A 22740-nucleotide genomic window follows, 5' to 3' on the forward strand; every position below is an offset into this window, starting at 1 on the left:
AATGAGAAGCCTCATTAAAAGTTATAAATTTAATATCAGACTGCCTACAAGCTAATAACTGAAAACAATGCTACTGTTCCGAGACTAGCAAGACTACAAAACTTTTGTATTCTGCACCATCACCCAACTACTATATATACCCATATAACACTATATTTGAGTTTCTCTCAAACTTTCATATCTCATATAATCTGTATTATGTAATATTCACAAATAAGCTTTCAAAAAGTGAAGTGTGGCCCGGGTGTGGTGGCTGACACCTGTAAGCCCAGCACTTTGGGAAGTTGAGGTAGGAGGATTACTTGAGGCCAAGAGTTCAAGACCAGCCTGAGCAACACAGTGAGATCCTGTCTCCACAAAAAAAAATTAAAAATTAGCTGGTGCAGCAGGAGGCACCTCTAGTCCTAGCTACTAGGGAAGATGACGCAGAAGGATCACTTGAGCCCGGGAGTTCCAGGCTGCAGTAAGTTATGATTGTGCCACTGCACTCCAGCCAGGACAACTGAGTGAGGCCTTGTCTCAATAAATAATATAAAATAAAAATTAAAAGTAAAATTTTTTTAATAAAAAGTAAAAACAAAACAAAAAAAGAAGAGCATTGTTAAAAAGACCATCTCAACTACTGTTTTTCTAACATAAAGCTTGCTTCCTCCTCTCAAATAACACACTGTCACATACTATGATGCCACACTTCCAAACCTATCCTCACAGAGGCACCTTTCATTCACATAAAGGCAGGCCCTTACCTTCTGAAGCACTTGTCTAGGGATGGTGTTCAAAACTCGATTTCTTGCCAAACCTTTCCTTTCTCTCATCTTCTTCATCTCAGTAAATCACACAACACTATCTATCTAGTTCCTCAAGCCAGGAACCAAGAAATCATTTTTGACACCTTTCTTATAACATCCAATCCATCATGAAGCTGTCAATTGCTCCCCTTTCCCCAACCTCACCATCTTCTCTCTCTCTCTAGAAAATAGACACATTTCCTTTTACTTTATTTCATCTCTACAGCTGCCATCCTAGTTCTGGCTATCATGACTTACCTGGATAATCCTGGTATTACAGTAACTTTGCTTTCACTCTTACCTTTCTCCAATCCATTCTCAATCAAAGTGGCATTTTAAAAATTTAAAGCATATTACTTATCTGCTTCAAAATCTTCAATGACTGCAACGCCCTTAGTAAAACTCAACAAGTCGTCTTTTTTTTTTTTTTCTTTTTAGAGACAGAGTCTAGCTATTGCCCGGGCTAGAGTGCAGTGGTGTGATCACAGCTCACTGCAGTCTCAAACTCCTGGGCTCAAGGGATCCTCCCGCCACAGCCTCCCAAGCAGCTAGGACTACAAGGCACATACCACCATGCCTGGCTAATTTTTTCCATTTTTGGTAGAGATGGGGTCTCGCTCTTGCTCAGGCTGGTCTCGAACTCCTGATCTCAAGCGATCCTCCTGCCTCAGCCTCCCATAGTGCTAGGATTACAGGCATAAGCCACCTCGCCCAGCCCCACAAGTCTTTAACACGCCCTGCAATCTGCTCTCTGCCTACCTCTTTCATTTCATCTTACATGGTTTTCCTCCTTACTATGCTCCTGCCACCCTGAACTACTTTCATTTCTTCCAACATATTAAGTTCTTTCTTGTCTCATAGCCTTCAAATATATTTTTCTCTCTTTCAGGAAACTCTTTTCCCTCTTTACCTGTCTTACTTCTTATTCTTTGTTTCCACCTGAGAGAGGCCTTCTCTGACCACACAATCTTAAAATTCTACCCATTTTTCTCTCATACCACTCCGTACGTTTCTTTCACTGAATTCATCATAAGTTGTAATTTTACATTTACTTACTTGTTCTTTATCTGTTTCCACTATTTGACTGTAGGTTCCATGAAGGCAGGCATCACTTATGTACTTAATATATTAATATTACATATATAATTAATAAATTAGGGGAGCACTTAATGCATTTGTTTAATGAATGAATGGAAGTGAATGACCTCAAGTCCAGAGAATAAATTACAGCTCAAAATGGTTTCCCCTTCTCTGTATCTCCCACTGTCACTTGATCAGCTTTCCAACTGTTTCTAAAAGGTAGGAGAGCAAAAAGTGTTCCTGAAAACTTGAAGGCAATACAATAGAGGGAATGTCAAGTTGTATGTGATATGTCAAATAAATGAACAAACAATAATGTTAAGATCTCATGAGAAGGAGAAATCTCTAAGGGCTACAACGAGAAGACATGATTTTATTCATAAGGTGGAATCTGACCTGAGTATTCACAGACTAGTAAAACTGCAAGAGGTGGAAAGTAAGGGAGTAAAGCCCAAATAAGGAAGTAAACAGAGACACAAAGTGCTAGAAGATGGTTAAAAAACAGGAATGTGGCAACTTATATTTACAAAGTAAGCATAAAAAAGCTAAATCTTATATTAAAAAATCTATATCCTGAGTGTGGTGGCATGTACCCATAATCCCAGCTACTCTGTGATCCCTTGAGCCCAGGAGTTCAAGACCAGCCTAGGCAACACAGTCACACCTCCTCTCAAAATAAAAAATAAAAATATAATAATAATAGAAAAGAAATCTATATCTCATGTTAAGACTACACTAACTGCAAAGCATTTAAAAGGTTAAAATAATATCATTCTATCTCATCAGTGTCCATAAATTTCTTCTGATTCCAATCTTGGCTTCTGAAGTTTTCCAAACACTATAACATGCGTAGTTTTTTACTAACTGCCTCAAGTTTCCACATTCCTATCCATACTCTTTATTCACTGTACTACGTGATTACTTGATGAAATTTCCCCAGATTATTTCAGTCATATTTTTTTCCTTTATAGTCTCCCACTTCTTTAGCAATTTGTTTTTCTTCTGTTATTTACAGTTGCTGGCTTTTTGTTCTATTACATCAATGATGAACATATCTAACCCTTTAGAAAATGTAAAATTTTCACAAATACCAAAATTTTTATACTATTGATAGTGGATTCAATAGATTTTACTTTTAAATCTATAATGCTACTTCAGTTTCCGCCTCTTAAATTAATATATTAAGCTCCTCCTTCAGTTCTACCTTGTTTCCATAGGTAAAACAGGCCTAGCAAAATGTCTCATAGAAGGCATTCGGTTGCAGTAAGTGAGGAGTTTGGAGTAAAAGGTTTCTGAAGATACTTCCAAGTTGAAAATTATACAGTTTCATTAATCTTAGCTTGTCATGTGCTTTTTCCATTGACAACATTGCTTTGATAACTTATCTGCATTCATTACTGCCCACTTGAGGTTTTTCTTTTAAAAATGATTTGTTCAAGTAAGGCCAACTCTATCACTATTTGTTTCAAAACTTCTGCCTTTTTACACTTAAAATCCAAACATAGTTTTTGTACTTCAGAGGACAGACCTCATGGGATACTTAGAATCCTAATACTGTAAAATTGCAGGTAAAATAATTTTATACAGGAGAAAACTATGGCTCACAGAGGTCAGGAAACTTGACTGTATCTACACAGTGAAATGACAAAGTCCTGATTCTCTCCAACCCGCACTCTGTCCAAGTCAAGAAGAGAGTTTTACTGGTTATACCAGCACTATGTTTTTTTTCTAATGCTATTTCCTATGCGCTTAGGAAGGTGTGTCCTCTTGGTCAATTACATGTTTTTTTTGTTTTGTTTTAAACTGCAACACCTTATCCACTTCCCTTAAACTGTTCAGGGATGACAGTTACCTTTAACCAAATCTGGGAGGCAACTACTGTTTTTCCCAGTACATTTCATGCCTATATTATGTGCTCTGGAGTTTACAGGAAATTCCCCAAGGACTGAGACCTGCCAATACTTTGTAGTACACTATAAGAAACATTAAGTCTTCACAAATAAAGGTTTAACGTGTTATGAGCAATACATGTCTTTCATTTAACAAATACTTATCAAATATCGTATCAGCAGGTTCTGTGCTGCCTGCTGTTAGCAAAAATTCAAGTTCTCTAAATCCAAGAGAAAAGAATAAACATTTTGATCATCCTTTTGATTGCCAAAAACGAAAACATCCTCCCTTAAGTTCACCTTCTATAGATTGGATTGCTTGTAGACTCAGTGGTTTTTTTTAAAAACCACCTATACAGGGCTGGGCACAGTGGCTCATGCCTGTAATCCCAGCACTTTGGGAGGCCCAGGTGGAAGGAAGATGCTTGAGGACAGGAGTTCCAGACCACCCTGGGCAACACAGTGAGACCTGGTCTCTACAAAATATTAAAAAATTAGCCAGGCATGGTGGCATGCACCCACAGTCTTAGCTACTCAGGAGGCTGCCACAGGAGGATCACTTGAGCCCAGGAGCTCAAGGTTACAGTGAGCTATGCTTTGGTCACTGCACTCCAGCCTGGGCAACAGAGCAGGACCCTACTTCTAATAAATAAATTTTTGAAAAAACCCACTTGTACAGTTAGGGACAGAGTTTAGGCAGAGAGTAACATCCCACAAGATACGCCGCCCTCTTTTCTGTTCAAGATTTTAGTTGGGTAAGTAGAACTGGAGAATTTTAAATTAGAGAAAAAGAAAAGGTGAAAAGTAGCATGCAAAATTGAGAAACTAAATTGTGATAGTGGTTTTATTAATGAAGATAAACTTTATTTAATACAGGGGAATTCTGAGGTATGAATATTTCACATAAATATATAAAAGTCATAATAGCATCAAATCCCAAGCTTCGAGGAAAGTAACCGTGTAGCACTGTTAATATCACAACTTAAAAAAAAAAAAAATTCTTGTCTACTTTGTTCTGAAAAGTTTTATTTTTCTTTAAAAAAAAAAAAAAACAAAAAAACAGCAAAACAAAACCAAAAAAAGAACAAACAGAAACCACTCTCTAAGCTGGCGGCTGCCACGGGCAAGTAAGACACCCAGGCTTTCCGGGTCGTGTTGGGCTTTGAGATGGATGTCTGCGAAGAGAGCCCTGGAACCACCCAGCACGTCCCACACCCAGACACCAAGAGAGCGGCAGCAGCCGGTCACAGACAGGGACTGCCGGGGTCCCGGTTACACTGCAGACGAGCAGAGGCCCTCGGGGTTGGCAAGGATCACAGGAAAGGCATTGCGGTCAGAACCCGAAAGGCAAGGCCTGGGAACGCGCCGGGGGCGTCCCGTGCTCCGGGGCGTCCAGTGCTCGCGCGGGACGCCCTGTCATGAGTCACGGAGGCGAGACAGCAGGCGGGCGGGGGAAGCGGCTGCAGGATGGAGGGAAGCCCGACCCTCGGGAAGGAACCGAGCGGGGGCGGGGGGTGGAGGCTCCGACCTCGCGCGGGGCGGGGAAGGGGGCCCGCCTCACCCACGCCCTGCCCACCCTGCCCTCACCTCCATCCGACGCAACAGGCGCGGCGGCCGGGTCCCGACCCCAGGGTCTGCGGTCTGGGAAGCGGGGGCAGCAGCCCGCAGCCATGACAGGCGCGGGGCGGGCCGCCTGCAGGCTGGGCCGCACGTGCGGGCAGCGCCCCCTCCCCGGCCTCCCCGCGCGCCCGCCCGTCCCCGGGCCCCAGCCCCTCACCTCAGGCGGCGGCGGCGCGGCCCCGCCTGCCCCGGCCCCCCCCCGGTCGAGCGGCGGCAGCGGCGGCGGCGGCACGTACTCACCGCCGCTCGCTGGCTCTCGCGCTTCGCCATGACTGAGGCGCCCCCGCCGCCCCCCGCCTCGACCGAGACTGACACGCGCGGCTGGGCGGGCGGGGGCGGCCTCAGGCGACCACCCGGCTGACACAACCCGCCCCCGCACCTCCCCACCAGTTGAGCAGCGGCCGCTGCCCTGTGGTGCCCCCGGGCTTGCTCCCCACGCCCGAGGCGGCGGGTGGCAGCGGCGGGCGGCGGCGGCACTTACCGGCGGTGCGGCCAGGCCCCCCTGTCAGCGCGGGGCCGGGAGGGAGTGGAGGGAGGAGTGAAGGGGCACCGCCTCCCCCGCGCCGCCACGCACCCGCCTGATTGGCCCAGTTCACTCCCCCTGCGCGACCCCACCAGCCCCTGCGAGCGGCACTCCGGCAGCACCGGCGCGTCATTTGCATATTTGTGCCCGCGCCGCTGATTGGCCCGGGCGTGGAAGGGCGGCTGTGACCGCCGCAGCTCCCGCAGCCGCTGGGGCCGCGCCGGGCTACAAGAGAGGGGGGAATCCCCCTCGCCGCTGCCCTGCCCCAGCTGCCCGGCCCGACCTACGGCGGAGGGCGGTGGGAGGCAGGGTCGCTGCCCTGCTCCAACATGGCCCCGCCGGGCCGCCGACCCAATCGCCGGCGCGGTTACTCCAGAAGCCCTGGGCGGCCTCGGGGCGGGGAAGGGCTGGGGCCGGGCGCCCTCTGGCCGGAGCGCGGAGCAGTGCAGTGGCCCGGGCTCCCCTCGCCGCTGCTCCGCGGCCGCCACGTCAGGCCGCGCCCTCGCGGCGGCCTCTCCCCTTGCGCCGCCCGCCCCGCGTCCCCGCCGCCACGTCAGGCCCTGGCAGGCGCGGTCCGACCGCGAGCTGACCGGTGGCGGGGTCGGCGCCGAGGTCACTCACACGCGGGGCATCCCTCGGTCAGCCCGGGTCCTCCGGGGAACGATGAAGGTTTCGAGACTTCCTTTTCAAAGGGCCATGGGTTTAGAGCCACGTTTTCCTTTCGCTGAGACCCTGGTGACACACGCCTGTGCTGTCAAATCGGGAGCACTGAGTGCCGCGATGATGCAGCGATTCAGGCCAGGTGCTAAGCACCTGCGGAGGAAAAGGCGCCAGGCTGAGCACAGACCCAGTCCCCAAGTCCTGCTCTGGAGCGAGAGCGCACCTTGGCTGGGCGGAAACCTAGTCTTCCCGAGATTCAGGCTCACGTTCTAAATTGCACAGTTAGGGAGGGAAAGAAAGAACAAACGCAACAATTAAAAAAAATAAAATAAAATAAATGGTGGAGGAGGATGACACTGCTTTAGGAGTAGGGGACGTATTGGAAAACCAATGGCCTATGAAGGCGTTAGGACACCTGGGTTCCCCCTCTGTCACTAATTAACTAAGTGACCTACATTAAATCAAAACGTGTCCCAGGGCCTCGGTTTTGTCTTCTGTAAAATGAAGAGGCTGGACAAGTTTTCTAAAAGGCTTCCAGCTCTCAAATTCTATGGGTCTCTACTTTCAGGCCCTTAGCTGGCTTTATACCTAATAAAAAATTTAAAATCCATATTAAAAGGCGAGATAGACAAAATAATTAAATGTTTGAACTTCAGTCAGCCTACTTTATGGTTTGTGCAAAACTGTTTACCGTTTCAAATCCAGTGTGGGTTATATTTAACATTCACCTTAGGGTTGACAGAAATCTCTTGAATTTCAGCCTTCACCAAAGAGTGTCACTGCGCTTGTTTATGCCTGACCAGAATGGAACGGCTACGGTATACGTAGTGGTAGTTACCAAGTAATTTCATTCTTTATATTCCCCGTGAAGGCGCTCCAGAGCAGATCAACACAACTCTATTTAGCTGAGATACTGACAGCTGGGAGGAAACCCAGCTGAAAGAAAGGTTACAATTACAGCTTTGATTCCCTCAAGGATACTTAATAACAACCACATATTAGAATAAGAATGCACGGAAACAGTTCATCTCTGAGCCACCTACACTGCTTCTTATTTGAATACTGCTTTAGTTTGAAAATTCAACGTGTTGAGACCAATTTAAGGCCGGTAACATCTCATTTATCTGGCATCACAGCAGAATAAGACATCCCATATAAATAAAAAACTTCAGGTACTTTGAAGAACTTTCCTCCACATCATCTGATGGAACACTTTCATGTTTTCTTGAACACGGCTCTCTGAAAATTACATACAACTGATGATTGTATGTATATTATATGATTGTATGATAATTATAGCACTATAATTATCAACATTATTGTATTCCATTATGATCAATGAATGCCCTCAAAAGTATGTAGCATTTGTCTCTGTAATAAATGACCTCTAGAGCGCAGGGTTTTGGGGGGGGGGGTTGTTTGTTTTTTAACTTATGTTGTTTTTTGTATATGTCTCCTTCCTCACTACTGGGTTGACACTTCTCAATTCTTTTACCTAACCACCTTCTTTACTACTTTTCTGAGACTTCTATGCTACTATGAACTTAAATAAAGATAAACTTTTATTAGTTTAGACTCTCAAGGTTTGAGTAAAGATTTTCTGTAGGGTTCTCCTGTGGGTTAAATACGTGAGTTCTTGTGGTATCTATTTTAACTGCTCAGTGACCGGTTTTCACTTATTTCTCAGATTTTGGAGGTATCATCAGTAACAGGTTTCTGGATATGTAGACTCTGGAAAAATTATTGTAGAGGATAGCTCTGAATCTCAGAATTTCCAGGCCAGATTAGTAAATATCACCCTCTGCAACTGACATTAGCAAGAATCAACGTGAACAACATCAAAATCTAACAACACTGGCCTACCATTCCCATTAGGCATGGTCTGTCCAAAGCCAAGTGGAGGCCAGGCTCTCCAGGTCCCTCCCATGCCACTCTAGAGTAAGAATGGCTCCATTCCTACTCAATGTCTTCCAAATCAAAAAGGCCCTGTATCAGTGGACACAATAATTGGGTCACCAGAAAGCCTGTGCTATGATGGAGTAGTTCTCCATATCTTGAATGAAACATTCTAAAATAGGTGTCATTTACTGAAATTTAACTAGTCCCAGGCACTGTGTTTTAAGGGTTTAGATTTCTTATTGATAAGGAAAACTCCCATCTATTACTTAGCACAGCAGCCACCTGAGACCCCCACCAGTCAAGGAAGACCCGCATCAGCATAATACTAACCTAACACCTGGCCCATCAACTGATCTATTACCTGGCACATCAGCGTAACACTAAATCTATTACCTGGCGCATCAGCATAACACTAAACCTATTACCTGGTGCATCAACTACCCTATTACCTGGTGCATCAACATAATACTAACCTATTCCCTGCCACATCAACTAACCTATTACCTGGCGGGCATTAGTCACCTGAGACCTTGCCCCTTGGCTCACCCCAACTTAATGAAACTGGGAAAAATTGGGTAGACAGGGCTCAGAATTTGGTGGCGAGACCCCTCTGAGCCCGCCGTCGAATAAACCTTGATTCTCCGACTCTCTGTGTGCCGCTCAGTTTGTCCTCGCGACCACTCGCTGTAACACTTGCTGTAACATTATTTCATCTTATCTTCACAACCACTGTATGAGGAAGGGATTATTTTTTTCCATTTTGCAGCTGAAGAAGGTCCAACATCTTGCCCTGGTTACACAATCATTGAATAAACTTAGAACTGTCTGGCCCTAGAGGCTGTAACTCAACCCTTATGCTATAACCCTCCCCTCCACCTGAGTTTCCAAGTCCATGTTTATCAAGCATATTTATTTTAGCACCTAGGAAGGGAGAATTCCCTGCATAGGAATGTTTGGTCAGGTTACCAAAAGAATATCCCACTATGAAAATTTACGGAGTTCTCCTGCAAGTTTGAGGAATATGAACCAATCCTTTAGTACCTGTTCACTTTGAGGTAAAACTGATATAATCAAGATCCTGAAACCGCAAAACTAAGGAATAGATCCTACCTCAGTGAAACCTGCAAAAGTGATAACCACAGAATAGTCAAAACAACCTTGAAAAAAAAGAAAGTTGGAGGACTCACACATTCTGAATTCAAAACATGCTACAAAGGTACAGTAATCAAGACACGGTGGTACTGGCATAAGGATAGACATATGAATCAAGGGAATAAAGTAGAGTGCAGAAATAAACCCTTACATTTATGGTCAACTGATTTTTGACAAGGGTGCCAAGACATTTAAATTGGGAAAAAAATAGTCTTTTAAACACATAAATGGCGCTGGGACAACTAGATATACACATACTGGAAAATGAAGTTGGACCCCTCGCTCACACTACCCAAAACAATAAATCAAATGGGATCATACTACTACATATAAGTGGTAAAAACTACAGAACTCTAAGAAGAAAACATAGGAGTAAATCTTCAGGTTCTTAGATTAGGCAATGGTTTCTTATATATGACACCAAAAGCATAAGTGACAAAAGAAAAATTTTAAAACTTTAAAAGAAATGAAAAGAAAAAATTGATAAACTGAATTTCATCAAAATAGAAAAACTTTGTGCTCCAAAGGACACCATTAAGAAAGTGAAAACAAAGACAAAACACAGAAAGAGAAAATATTTGCAAATCATATATAGGTGCTCCTTGACTTATGATGAAGTTACATCCCAATAAACCTACTATGAGTTGAAAATACCATTAAGCTGGAAATGCATTTAATACACCAAACCTACCAAACATCATAGTTTAGCCTAGCCTACCTTAAATGTTTTCAGAACACTTACATTAGCCTACAGTTAGGGAAAATTATCTGGCAACACAGCACAACATGGAGTATGGATTGTTTACCCTCATGATCACATGGCTAACTGGGAGCTGAGGCATTACAAGAGAGTATCCACCACATATTACTAACCTGGGAAAAGATCAAGATTCAAAGTAGTTTCTACTGAATGGGTATCACTTTGACACCACTTTTGCACTTAAGTCAAAAATCGTAATTTGAACCATGTTGAGTCAGGGATTGTCTATATCTGTAAGGGTTTAGTATGCAGAATATATAGAGCTCTTACAACTCAACAATAAAAAGATAGATAATCCAATTAAAAAGTGGCCAAAGTATTTGAACAGACATTTCTCCAAAGAAAATATACAAATAACCAATATGTACATGAAAAGGTGCTCCACACATTAGTTGCTAGAGAAGTGGAAATTCAAAACCACAAGGTGATACTATTTCACACCCATTAGGATGGCTATCATAAAAAAGACAGACAAAAACAAATGTTGCTAAAGATATGGAGAAATTAGAACACTTGTACATTGCTGGTGGAAATGTAAAATGATGCAGTCCTTTTGGAAAGCAGTTCTTCAAAAGTTAAACATAGTTACCATATGACACAGAAACTCAAGACAAATGAAAACATATGTCCACACAAAAACTTGCACACAAATTCATAGCAGCATTATTCATAATAGCCCCAAAGTGGAAACAACCCAAATGTCTATCGACTAATGAATGGATAAACAAAAGTGGCATATCCACACAATGGAATATTATTCACCCATAAAAAATTCAGCACTGATACATGCTACACATGGAGGAACTTTGAAAACATAATGCTAAGTGATAAAAGCCAAATTCAAAGGCTTGACTGTATAATTCCATTTATATGAAATGTCTGGAATACACAAATCTATAGAGACAGAAAGTAAATTAGTGGATGCCCAGGGCTGGATTGGGGGAAAGCAGATGAAGAATGGAGAGTGATTGCTGATAGGTACAGGGCTTCTTTTTGGGGTGAAGAAATTGTTTTAAAATTAGATTGTGGTAATGCTTGTACAACTCTGAATATACTAGAAACCACTGAAGTGTGAATTTTGTGGTAAGTAAATACCATCTCAATAAAGCTATTAAAAAATGTGATTTGCAGCCAGCAACTTCCAACTTTGTTATATTGTATACCTTAAATCTATATGAATATGTATTGAGACAAAAGAATATATTTTAATTATATTCATAAAATTAGTTGAATAATAAATGATTTTTTTAATCTGAAGGTTGTTGTAGTGGCACTTTTATTTCTCATATCGAACTCATTGATTTTGTGACTTTTTTATAATTTACTTAATCTACATATATTTAAATATCTACACCATGTGTATGTACTAAGGTAGGTGCTGTGTTGGCTACAGAAGAATGGACTATTATTCCTATATAAATAATAACAAATTATGCATAATTAATATATTATGTAAATATTGAATGAATGTGTGTGTATAAAATAGCTTCTCATTCATCTTTATCGACATTCATTCACAGGCTGATGCACTAAAGAAAATGTTCTTTCACAGACCAATTATAAGTACTTATAAACATTAAGGTATGCTTTTTATTTGTTTTGTTTCATTTTTTTAATTTTTATAGAGACAGGGTCTCACTCTGTCACAGGCTGGAGTGCAGTGGCATGATCATAGCTCATTGTATCCTCGAACTCCTGGGCTCAAGCAATCCTCCTGCTTCAGCCTCCTGAGTAGCTAGGACTACAGGCATGTGCCACCACACTCGGCTAAGTTTTTTTTTTTTTCTTGAGAGACAGGGTCTTGCTATGTTGGTTACAAACTCCTGAGCTCAAGTGATCCTCCCACCTCAGCCTCCCAAAGTGCTGAGATTATAGGCATGAATCACCATGCCCCGTCTAAGGAATGCTTTTTAAATCTTTTACATATTTTATGTGGATTCATAACTTAACTGTTTTATACCCCATTATATTATAGAATATAACATAATTTTCATCTCTCTTCCATAATGAATAGTAGCTTGAAGAGCTCAGGTACTTTTCCACTCTAGGAGAAGAATCTAAAAAAAAACTTTAGTTGATTCAGCAGTGAGTAAAAACTAACTTCACATTAGCCCCTGGGAGTTGTGAAACTTCCTTAATCCAGTGAAGAATACAGGTTCTTTATAGAACAGGAGTGAAGGATATCTCCAGAAAGTTCTTTTTCAGGCTCTTGTTTAAGCAAACAGAAAGGAGGGCTAGCTAGAATTTCAGCTATAGTTTAAAGCACCTCAAAGATCATTTAAAAGTATGCTCAGCACTGTTTTCAAATCCAGAGGCAGCTGATAATAACAACATCCTAAGGATATGTTTAGCCAGGGAGCTGTTCTTTAGACTCTTACTTCTAGGCCCATTTAATCAGGTACAGACCTTAGAGTCTCCAAGTTTTATCTCGTTTAGCCCCTGCTTTTAGCCAGGAATACACTTCAAAGCACGATCATACTTGACAGTTCAAATCTTACACTGTCTGCTTTTATAAACAGTTGCTTTTGTCCTAATCTTAAAAGGTCTTCAGGAAAAAGAAGCTTTGCTGTTTTCCTAGATAAAACATCCCTGAGCATCTCATTCCCCTCTCTTTGCACATCTGCTTCCCTTTGGGTAATATAAGCACTCCTGGAGAAGCTGCATCTAAATCAAGTTTGGAGGGATCAAATGCATGAAATGTGGCTGCTGTTAAAAAAGTGATTCATTCAACAAGTGTTTAAAGAGTATCTGTGATGTGTCAGGTACAATACTAGGTGCTGAGAATACAACAAGGAACAAGATAGACATGGTCCTTTGGCCTCATGGCAAATAATTTTCTGAAGTAAATAAATACCCACTAATTATTTTTATTGATTTTGGTAACGTGACCTTCATTGAAAGGTACTGTAATTGGTATGCTTCAAAAAGCATGTATGATCTATATCAGTGGTTTTCCCAACCTTTTTGGCACCAGGGACCAGTTTCATGGAAGATAATTTTTCCATAGACGGGAGTTGGAGGGATGGTTTCAGAATGATTCAAGTGCATTACATTTATTGTGCAGTAAACCTCTCTGCTAATGATAATCTGTATTTGCAGCCACTCCCTGCTGCTAGCATCATCACCTCAGCTCCACCTCAGATCATCAGGCATTAGATTCTCATAAGGAACAACAACTTAGACCCCTTGCATGTGCAGTTTACAGTAGGGGTCGAGTTCCTATGAGAATCTACTGTCGCTGCTGATCTGGCAGCAGGCAGAGCTCAGGCGGTGATGTGAGCAATGGGGAGCGGCTGTAAATAGAGAGGAAGCTTGGTTCACTCTCACCACCTGTTGGGCCACTGACCAATACCAGTCCATGTATAGGGGTTGGGGACCGCAGATCTATACCATTTAGCCTATGGACTGATGGAAACTGTAAACATGTAGTTTTCTAATCAGTTGATTTGTTTTATAGGTATTATAGGCATCATATTTCCAGAAGAAAAAACCCATCCTGGTGTAATTCAAATCCATCTTGTCTCGTCTAAGCTTCAAAAAAAGAGAAAATGGCATCAGAGTTCCCTGAATATTTCTTGACTCATTTTTCCTCATTTGTTATAGCCATGATTATAATTTGGTCACCATCTTTCTGTGATCCTGTTGGCTGGGTTTTAAACCTTTACTCAGGTCTTGGGAAGAGCTTACAAAATTCATATATTATTGTTAGGAATAAAACAAATCCTTTTTCCTCTAACAATTACCAGTCTCATATATATTTTTTGTAACAGGGTGAGTTTTTTCTTACCTCACATATGGATTTGCATATTTAATGTACAAAAATATATGACATTATTATAAACAATTTTAAAATTATATCTTTCTCCCCCAGCTTTATTGGGGGATAACAGATATGCAGAAAACTGCACGTAATTAATGTATACCATTTGGTGAGTTTGGACATATCTATACATTTGTATTATTACCATCACCACAATCTAGATAATAAACATATTTATCACCTCCACGTTTTCCTGTGTCCCTTTGGTTTTTTGGGCTTAAAGCACACCTATTTTATGAGGACATCATTATCATCTCTCATATAAAAGCATTTGGAGATTATTGGAATTCTTGGACATTTTGGTTGAGAATATATATTAATTATAGTTGCTTTCTTTGCACTGAACTCCATGGTTTTATAGAGGATAAGTATCAATGTGTGAACCATGAAAATTAATTCCAGGTTATATTACTGAAAAAAATTTAACTTAAGAGCAGTAGGATCTTAGAAAGTTTTGCTGAAAATAAATCAGTATATCCTTTTTCTCTGGCTACAATTAGATAATGGCCTTATACAATTCAAGCGGAAGTCTTGTGTGGAAACAAGGAAGGGAGCTTTCTTAAAACATGAAATCCATAGAAATATTTAGGTCTCATATAAGCACATATTTGATTTCTCCAACATTATAGATGATTGAGAAACTTGCCATCTTCCAGAAAGTTTGGCTGGACAAAGACCTCAAACATAGTATATCAGAGAACTAAATGTCTGGGGCCAGTTCTACCATACTGATAGTCTGTATTCTATAGTTCTGCTACACTAATAACCTGCATTCAAGTAACGATTAGCAACAGGATAAAAGACTAAGGGATTAGGCCAAATCCTCTGTATATCAAATACATAATTGAATTTTTTCCTTTTCATTGTTTATCTCTATCATACAGGACTGCCTAACCTTTTTATCATAGTTAGCAATTTTTGGCTAATCAAGTGGAGCCCTCTTTGTCCAGCACACATTTCCCTGGCTCCTGGAGGATGCTTCTCTTTGCTTTTGCTTCGCAGTGTGTGTATTATTTGGCAAGAACATACTGAGTGATTTGTGTAAACTACAAGAAATGTCAGGGTGGCACCTTGTGCACTATCTGCCACTCCTCCTTCTAGATAACTAAAAGCTGCTGGAGTCTGTTCCTCAAATACACCACCCTCCTTGTCTCAGGACCTTGTCACCTTCTATTCCCTCGGCCTTATCATCGGCTCTGGTGCAGCTGCCCTTCCTCCTCCTCCTTCAGGTCTTGCAAAAATGGTTGCTCATGTTAGGGATCTTCCTTGACTCCTAATTACCCAGTTTATTTCCTTCTTAACTCTTATCATAGTCCTGTTTATATATTTATTTTTTGTCTCCAGTCACTAAAAAGAAAGTATCTTGAGGCACAAACAGGTTGAGTCTTGTTCCTCACAGTATTCCCAACACCCAGAATATAGGTGCTCAATAAATGTGTATTTTGCACTGAATGAACTGCTCACCCCACATCCCGCTATCGTTCTGGCAGAAAAAACAGCCGCCGTTTGGAATTCTCCCACTTGGTTTTGAACAAGACGCTGGAAATGTCTATCAGAGGTTCTCAAACCTGACTGCATATTAGAATCTCCCGGGAAACTTAAAAATTATCTTTGCTCAGACCCTGCCTAGACCTAGAGGTGATGGATCTCAGCATCAGTATGTTTTAAAAGCTTTTTGTGTAATTACTTGTGCAACCAACATAGAAAAGTACTGCTGTAAGTGACACAGAACTGAGTAATTACCTTACTATCAAGTTTTAACCTCTGGGTGAGTCCTTCCTGTGTCACTCAGGTCAAGGGCACCTCAAAGTGTTCTTCAGACCACTCTCTTGGCTTCTAAAAATACCTGCCTCGTTATCACAAAGGGGCAGCATCAGGCACAAACCAGATGAAAAATTAACCTCTCAGGAAAGAGAAAACGCATTCAGGTACCCTAGGTTCATCTGTTAGTACCTGTCCTGAAATCGTCAAACTAAAGGGGAAATGAAAGTTCCAGCACACTTCTCTCTTCCTTCTTGAAAGAAAGTCATCAACAAATCTCTTCATTTAGCTGTCGAAGTGAGAGGGAGGCAATCAATCAATCAATCAAGTACTTGAGTTACAAAGCAAACAAAAAATAATGTTCATAGAAGAGAGAGGTGGCCAAATTCCGTCCTTTTCCCTGGAAGAAATAGAGACCAAGTAGTGGTGGGTTCAGAAATGCTGGTTCATATTTTTTTGTCGTGGCAAACTCTAAACTTTAAGGCCTTACTTACAATTGGGGCCTCTACCTGTTTGTTTGTTTGTTTAAGAAAAACCAATGATTATTGATATTTTTCTCAAGCAATGTAATTAATAAACCATTGTTCCCCAAAATCAGAAATGTTAACAAAAACTATGGTCATGCTGGAAGTCAAATGGAACCTACTGTCCTCCTCCAATCAGAAGAGCCAAATGACTATAATAAAACGAAGACACAGGATTAAAGGTGGAAATATAGGCCAGGTGTGGTGGCTCATGCCTGTAATCCTACCACTCTGGGAGGCCGAGGTGGGAGGATCACTTGAGGTCCAGAGTTTGAGACCAGCCTGAGCAAGAGTGAGACCCCATCTCTACTAAAAATAGAAAAAATTAGCCAGGCATCTTGGCACACACCTGTAGTCCCTGCTACTTGGGAGGCTGAGGCAGGAGGATCGCTTGAGCCCAGGAGTTTGAGGTTGCTGTGAGCTAGGCTGACACCACGGCACTCCAGCCCAGGCAACAGAGCGAGACTCTGTCTCTACATAAATTAATTAATTAAATAAAATAAAAGTGGAAATATGTGAGTTGTAGTCCACGCTCAGCCACTGACCAAATAAATGAATGTGAATGATCAGCAATTTTCCTTGCCTGTGAAATGAGAATCATAACACCCATGTTGCCTGCCTCACATTGCTATTTTTTCTTACAATGTTCACAAGCATTCTCAGAAAATACTATAGTGTGCAAATGAAAATTACTGGTCTTCTGTCTTATGGGTGAACATTAACCAAAAAAAAAAAAAAAAGAAGAAGAAGAAGAAGAAAGGATGAAAAATTCCAGTGGTTACAATAATTAGAATAATTAGAAGTACTGATCTAGCATATACTGTGTGCCCAAGAAAGTGCTAAACAAAAAGAATGGTCCACACTCCATACGTGCTTTGTGACACACTTTTGGCATATACCCTCCACTAGGGAAACTGACCCATTAGAACAGTAGGTAGATTAACAGGGAAAGCAATTTCCTTTGCAGCAGGAGAAACTCAGCTCAGCCCAGTGCAGGAATAACATTTAAAAATCCACTTATTCAATGCCCAAAATCTGTTGTCACCCCCAGGTATCAAGTTCTTTCATTTCCACTGAAGAAATCCAGACCTTGGAAGGGACTATTTAAATTCAGGGACTTTCTTATCAGTTAAGATTGGGGCAAAAACTTGAACAGTTGTGAGTTAACAAGCTTCCATTTAGGCATTTTCAATAGATAAGAGGATCTGGAAAGTTGAAAGTTGAAAGCAGTTTTGCAGGTGATCCTGGGACAGCTTAAACACGAAACCTGCTGCCGCCTGATTTTCACATCGAGAAGCAACCTTAGAGGTTGTCTGGTTGAGACTATGCTGGGACTGGCGTGGGTTGGAATCCTGTGTGGTCAAGGCAAGTCTTTAACCTCACCTAGACGTAATTTCCTTATTTATTAGTAAGACAAAGACAAAAATAAAGCCAGCTGATAATTGTTAGACTCATTCAGGTAGTGGCAGAGTACCTGCAAGTTGCAGATCATTATGAAATGTTGATATATTGTATCAAACCACATGAAACAGAAAAGCTTTTTAATAGCAAATATGGCTACATTGTCTATGAGCAATGTTTTTTTCTGTTTTGTTTTGTTTTTATTTGTTTTTTGTTGTTTTCGAGACAGGGTCTCGCTCTGTTGCCCAGGCTAGAGTGCAGTGGTGTCATCCTAGCTCACTGCAACATTAAACTCCTGGGCTCAAGTGATCCTCCTGCCTCAGCCTCCTGAATAGCTGGGACTATAGGCATGAGACACTGCACCTGGCTGCAATATAATACCAGAAATAAGAACACATCTGTTCACCACAACAAAGAAAGAAAATCCCCCCAAACAAGCTAGTGAACTAGGTAATATGTCAGAATCTCCCCTTAATATTTCTACCTGTTCATTTGATTTATGCCTGGGGTTGGAACTAGTGGCAACTATAAGCAGACAAGCAGCATCAGGCAAATGGAGAAAAAACTTAACATTCAGATTAGCTCCAGCCTTCATGGGCTGCAGATTGCAGTCTACAACCCTGGGCTAATCACACCTTACACTAGAGCTGATCAACTGATCCAAAGATTTTCAAATGTTTTTGAAAGCAAGTAAACTTTCTCTTCAAAAAGATTTAAAATTTTTTTTCTTTGGCAGAAGCCCATGATGTAAAACAGAAAAGCAGAAGCCCGGGCCGGGCGCGGTGGCTCACGCCTGTAATCCTAGCACTCTGGGAGGCCGAGGTGGGCGGATCGTTTGAGCTCAGGAGTTCGAGACCAGCCTGAGCAAGAGCGAGACCCCACCTCTACTAAAAATAGAAAGAAATTATATGGACAGCTAAAAAAAATATATATAGAAAAAATTAGCCGGGCATGGTGGCGCATGCCTGTAGTCCCAGCTACTCGGGAGGCTGAGACAGGAGGATCACTTGAGCTCAGGAGTTTGAGGTTGCTGTGAGCTAGGCTGACGCCACGGCACTCACTCTAGCCTGGGCAACAGAGTGAGACTCTGTCTCAAAAAAAAAAAAGAAAAAGAAAAGCAGAAGCCCCAAAGAGAAAAAAGAACAAAGGCTGAGCTGCCCTCCTGCAAGCCCTGGGATTCCCCAACCTTCCTCACCTCTAGCAGGCATCTCTGAAGATTTTCTGAGCCTGGAGGGGCACATTTTGAAAACCCTGAAGTCCAGCCTCCTCATTCTGCAGATGAGAAAATTAAAGCTTGAAGGGCTAGGGATGTATCCAAGGTTGCACAGTAAGTTTGTGGGAGAACCAACACCAGGATCCAGGACTATGACTTCTTAGTTTAGCATTTTCCTCCACTCCACCAGGACTACTCAGACATCACTTGTTTCTGCAAAATAACCTATTGGTTAAAATAGGTGAAGCAGGACCTTGGTAAAGGGGTCAACTTGGTAAAGGTCAACTATCTAAAAAAATTACCTATTCAAACTGTCAGGTTGATCAGATATCCATCCTTTGCGTACCTTTCTTATTGTGCTCCATGCTGCACCAAAATTATCTGTTTATGTCAGAGATCATAAATTGGTCTGTGCAGTGTGTACTTAACTGTCTTGAATTTGTCACTATTTAAAAATCAGAGTATTTTACCTAAAAATTTGGATTTCTAGCTTCTGTTGCAAAATGAGAAATTCTAGAACGTTGACCTCCCATACCCAATTGATAGCGATCTCAAGAGCTGAGTAGAGGCATGCCTTCTTCAGTTTGTCACAGTCCCCACTAGGCCCTATAGCCTTTTACCTATTTGTATCCATTCCTGTCTGGTCCCTTCAGCCAATTGAGTTTGTGACCCATGGTCTAAAGCTTATGTCCAAGAAGCATTTTTGAGAAGTGAATTTGTAGGAACAAAGGTAATCCTAGCTAGAGGGAGGGGACACTCTAATTTCAAAAGATGAGGTAAATGCCATCATAAATGATACTGCTTTCCTGCATTGATTCACACATTAACTGCCATGTGAGTTGTATTTAACTCACTAGTTTTGAAGAAATCCAGACCTGAAAGGGGCCATTTAAATCCAGGGACCTTCTTATCAGTTAAGATTGGGGCAGTTTGTGCAACACAAATCGCATCTGTGTTTGCTTTAACGGGGCCTCATGAAGCAAAAACCTGCAGTTGGTGTGTGAAAATCTTACTTGTTGATGTTCTTACTTTTACAATCAATATTGACAATTTAATTCTAAAAATGTGGATTGCGCTGCATATAACTCACACCCAGAAAACAATAAAAAATACATTTTTCATTAAATTAGAAAGGATTGTTTTGTTTTTGAAATGTTTATTCTATTTTTGTAATAAAACACTGTGGCCCCAGGGAAAAAATGTTTTTTTTTTTCCTAGTGTGATAGTCAATGTGCTAAGAAGGGAACTTTCAGGGTTTCAGGAACTGTTTATTTTTCTGAGGGCTGTTAAATTAACCAGAGGCTAGCAGGACGACAAGCCCCAGAACTGCTTTCCTGTGTGTCCCCGTTTATGCCACTCTCTGCGGCACAACTCCAAACACTCCCAGCCCCCAAGGAGGTGCCTCAGCAGCCTGCTTCCTGCATCCCAGTGCACCTCACTCGGCGCTGGAGCTGGCCGAGAGGCCCAGGACTGCCCTTAGGACTGGGCAACGGGGGTGGCTTGAGAGAGAGGGAAAGCCTTAAGGGGCAGCTCAGTCCAGCAGGGGCAATGCAGGCTCTCATCTCACCTCCTTCCTCCCTGCACTTCCCAAGATTGGCTACCGCCACATACACCCCTTCTCCTTACCTTACTCTCCTTCCTCATCAAAACTTACCAAAGTATTAGAGGAACAAATTCACACAGAGGTCTTAATTGTGGATAGCTGTCTATTTTTATTTTAGCATTTTAACCTAAAAGTGTGTATTGCTGATAATAGAATTTTAGAGAGCAGGATTGGTTGGTGAAAAGAACATTTTAGAGATGAAAAGAGACTTACCCTCAAATTATACCACAGAGGAGGTTTATTGCTTTACCTGAAGGGCCACCATTTTATCACCTCCACTTCGGGACTTAATTCAAATGCTACTTTCTCAATGAGACCTTCCCTAAGAGAAGCCCTCCCCGCTCCACCCCACACTGTCTATTGTATTCCCTGCTTTATTTTTCTCCCTATCACTTAGCACCACATGATATGCTATGTTTTATTTATTGTTTTGTTTACTGTCTCTCTCCCTGTACTAGAAAATAAGCTCTAAGGGATGAGGATTTCTGTTTGTTCACTGCTATGTTCCCAGTGCCGTGACAGCACCTGGCTCACAGGAGGTACTCAGTCAAGGTTTGTGAAATAAATGAACTAGCCATGCCCAAGCCCAGGTAACAAGGTGACAATGATTTCAACAGTTAATAGTCAGATGCAAAGTAGAACTTCTGGAAGGTGACTACATATTTTAAAGCTGGAAGGGAGCTCAGAAGTTTGGATGTCATCTTTCCTTTGTGTATACGGAAAGTTGTATATGTTGCAATGAACATATACATCTCCTTCCCTAAATATTTCAAGGATGAGATATATTCCTCTTTCTCCTCTTTCTTCTTCTCCTTTTCTTCATCCTCCACCTCCTCCTCCTCCCTCCTTCTTTTTTTAAATCTAGAATAGATGTAGGGTAGGTCATTTGGGAAGCAGGGTGGTGAATGGGATGACCTTTTGTTTTTTCTTTCAAAATGCTGCATCATAAACATACTGTATGTACGGGGTGTGTGTGTGTGTGTGTGTGTGTGTGTGTGTAGGTGCATCTTTAATTAGATTATGAACCTTTCTTCTTTTCCTCTGAGCTAACAATGATGGGGTTCAGTTTTTTTATCTGGAATGTGTCCTGGTAAATACATGAATAATACCTAATCTGAAAAAGAAACAGAGATATCCCTGGCTACTTAATTCTCTAGGACTGCCTTCCAGCTGTCCTTTGGAAAATACCGGTTTATTATTTTTTTGTTGGTGTTTATGTCTTTTTACTATGCTTCTTTGAATTCCCTAAACAGCACACTTAGAAAACTTTGGTTCATTTCCCAAATACAAACATCATGAAACCTGAACTTCTGGTTCAAGTATTCTAACCTGGCACCAAGGTCAGAACACAAATTGATGGACGCATCCCAGACCATTTTAGATTCGTGATGGCAACACAGATGCGATTTGTGTTGCACAAACGGACCAACATGCTGAACAGAGATGAGGCACAGGAGAATAATGAGAAACAGACCATTTTAGCACGAGAAAATACTCTATTCAAAAAAGTTCTTATCACTGTTGTGACCAAAGAGAAGTATCACCAGTGAAAATTTAAGACCAAGAGCATTCAAGATTAGGTTACTAATCCCCAGATCAAAGGAGTTTGGAGACAAGGAATGACCCTCATTCTAAATACCCAAACTTATGAAACTTCCTGGACATAGCCTTATGGTAGAACTTTTGATTCCAGTTTCTATAAAGTGGCAAGCTCTCCCATAGAATAACATACATACAAGGTTATCCATTGCAGTACTATTAGTATTGGCAAAAATTTGGAACAACCTAAGTAATCACCTTAGGGAACTGGTTAACCAGATTATGTAACATTCATATAATACAACACAATAAAATCATTTTAAAAACTGAAATGAATTAGAATGATTTCAAATGAGAAAATCAAGTTGTGGAATGAGAGTATGCTACCATGAAAAAAAAAAAAGGCAGAACAAGAATTCACACATATTCCTTGTATACATATGTACGTACATACATTCCTTATATACATATGAAATATCTCTGAAAGGGTACAAGAAACTGAAATCAT

At 41.6% G+C, this 22740-nt stretch overlaps 1 protein-coding gene across 3 annotated transcripts in view; it reads right to left on the minus strand.

The window, feature by feature from the left end:
* LOC138373898 (chromodomain-helicase-DNA-binding protein 9) overlaps positions 1-22740 on the minus strand; it is a 231781-nt gene that overhangs the window by 174136 nt on the left and 34905 nt on the right. The window contains exon 1 of one of the 3 annotated variants that reach the window (XM_069456531.1): positions 5859-5891. The exons of the other annotated variants lie outside the window; for them this stretch is intronic. The gene's annotated coding sequence lies outside the window, so the exon portion shown is untranslated. Of the gene's footprint in view, positions 1-5858; positions 5892-22740 lie in introns of those variants that run through there. 3 annotated transcript variants of the gene reach the window in all.

Source organism: Eulemur rufifrons, chromosome 23, assembly GCF_041146395.1.
Source record: "Eulemur rufifrons isolate Redbay chromosome 23, OSU_ERuf_1, whole genome shotgun sequence".
Lineage (NCBI taxonomy): Eukaryota > Metazoa > Chordata > Mammalia > Primates > Lemuridae > Eulemur > Eulemur rufifrons.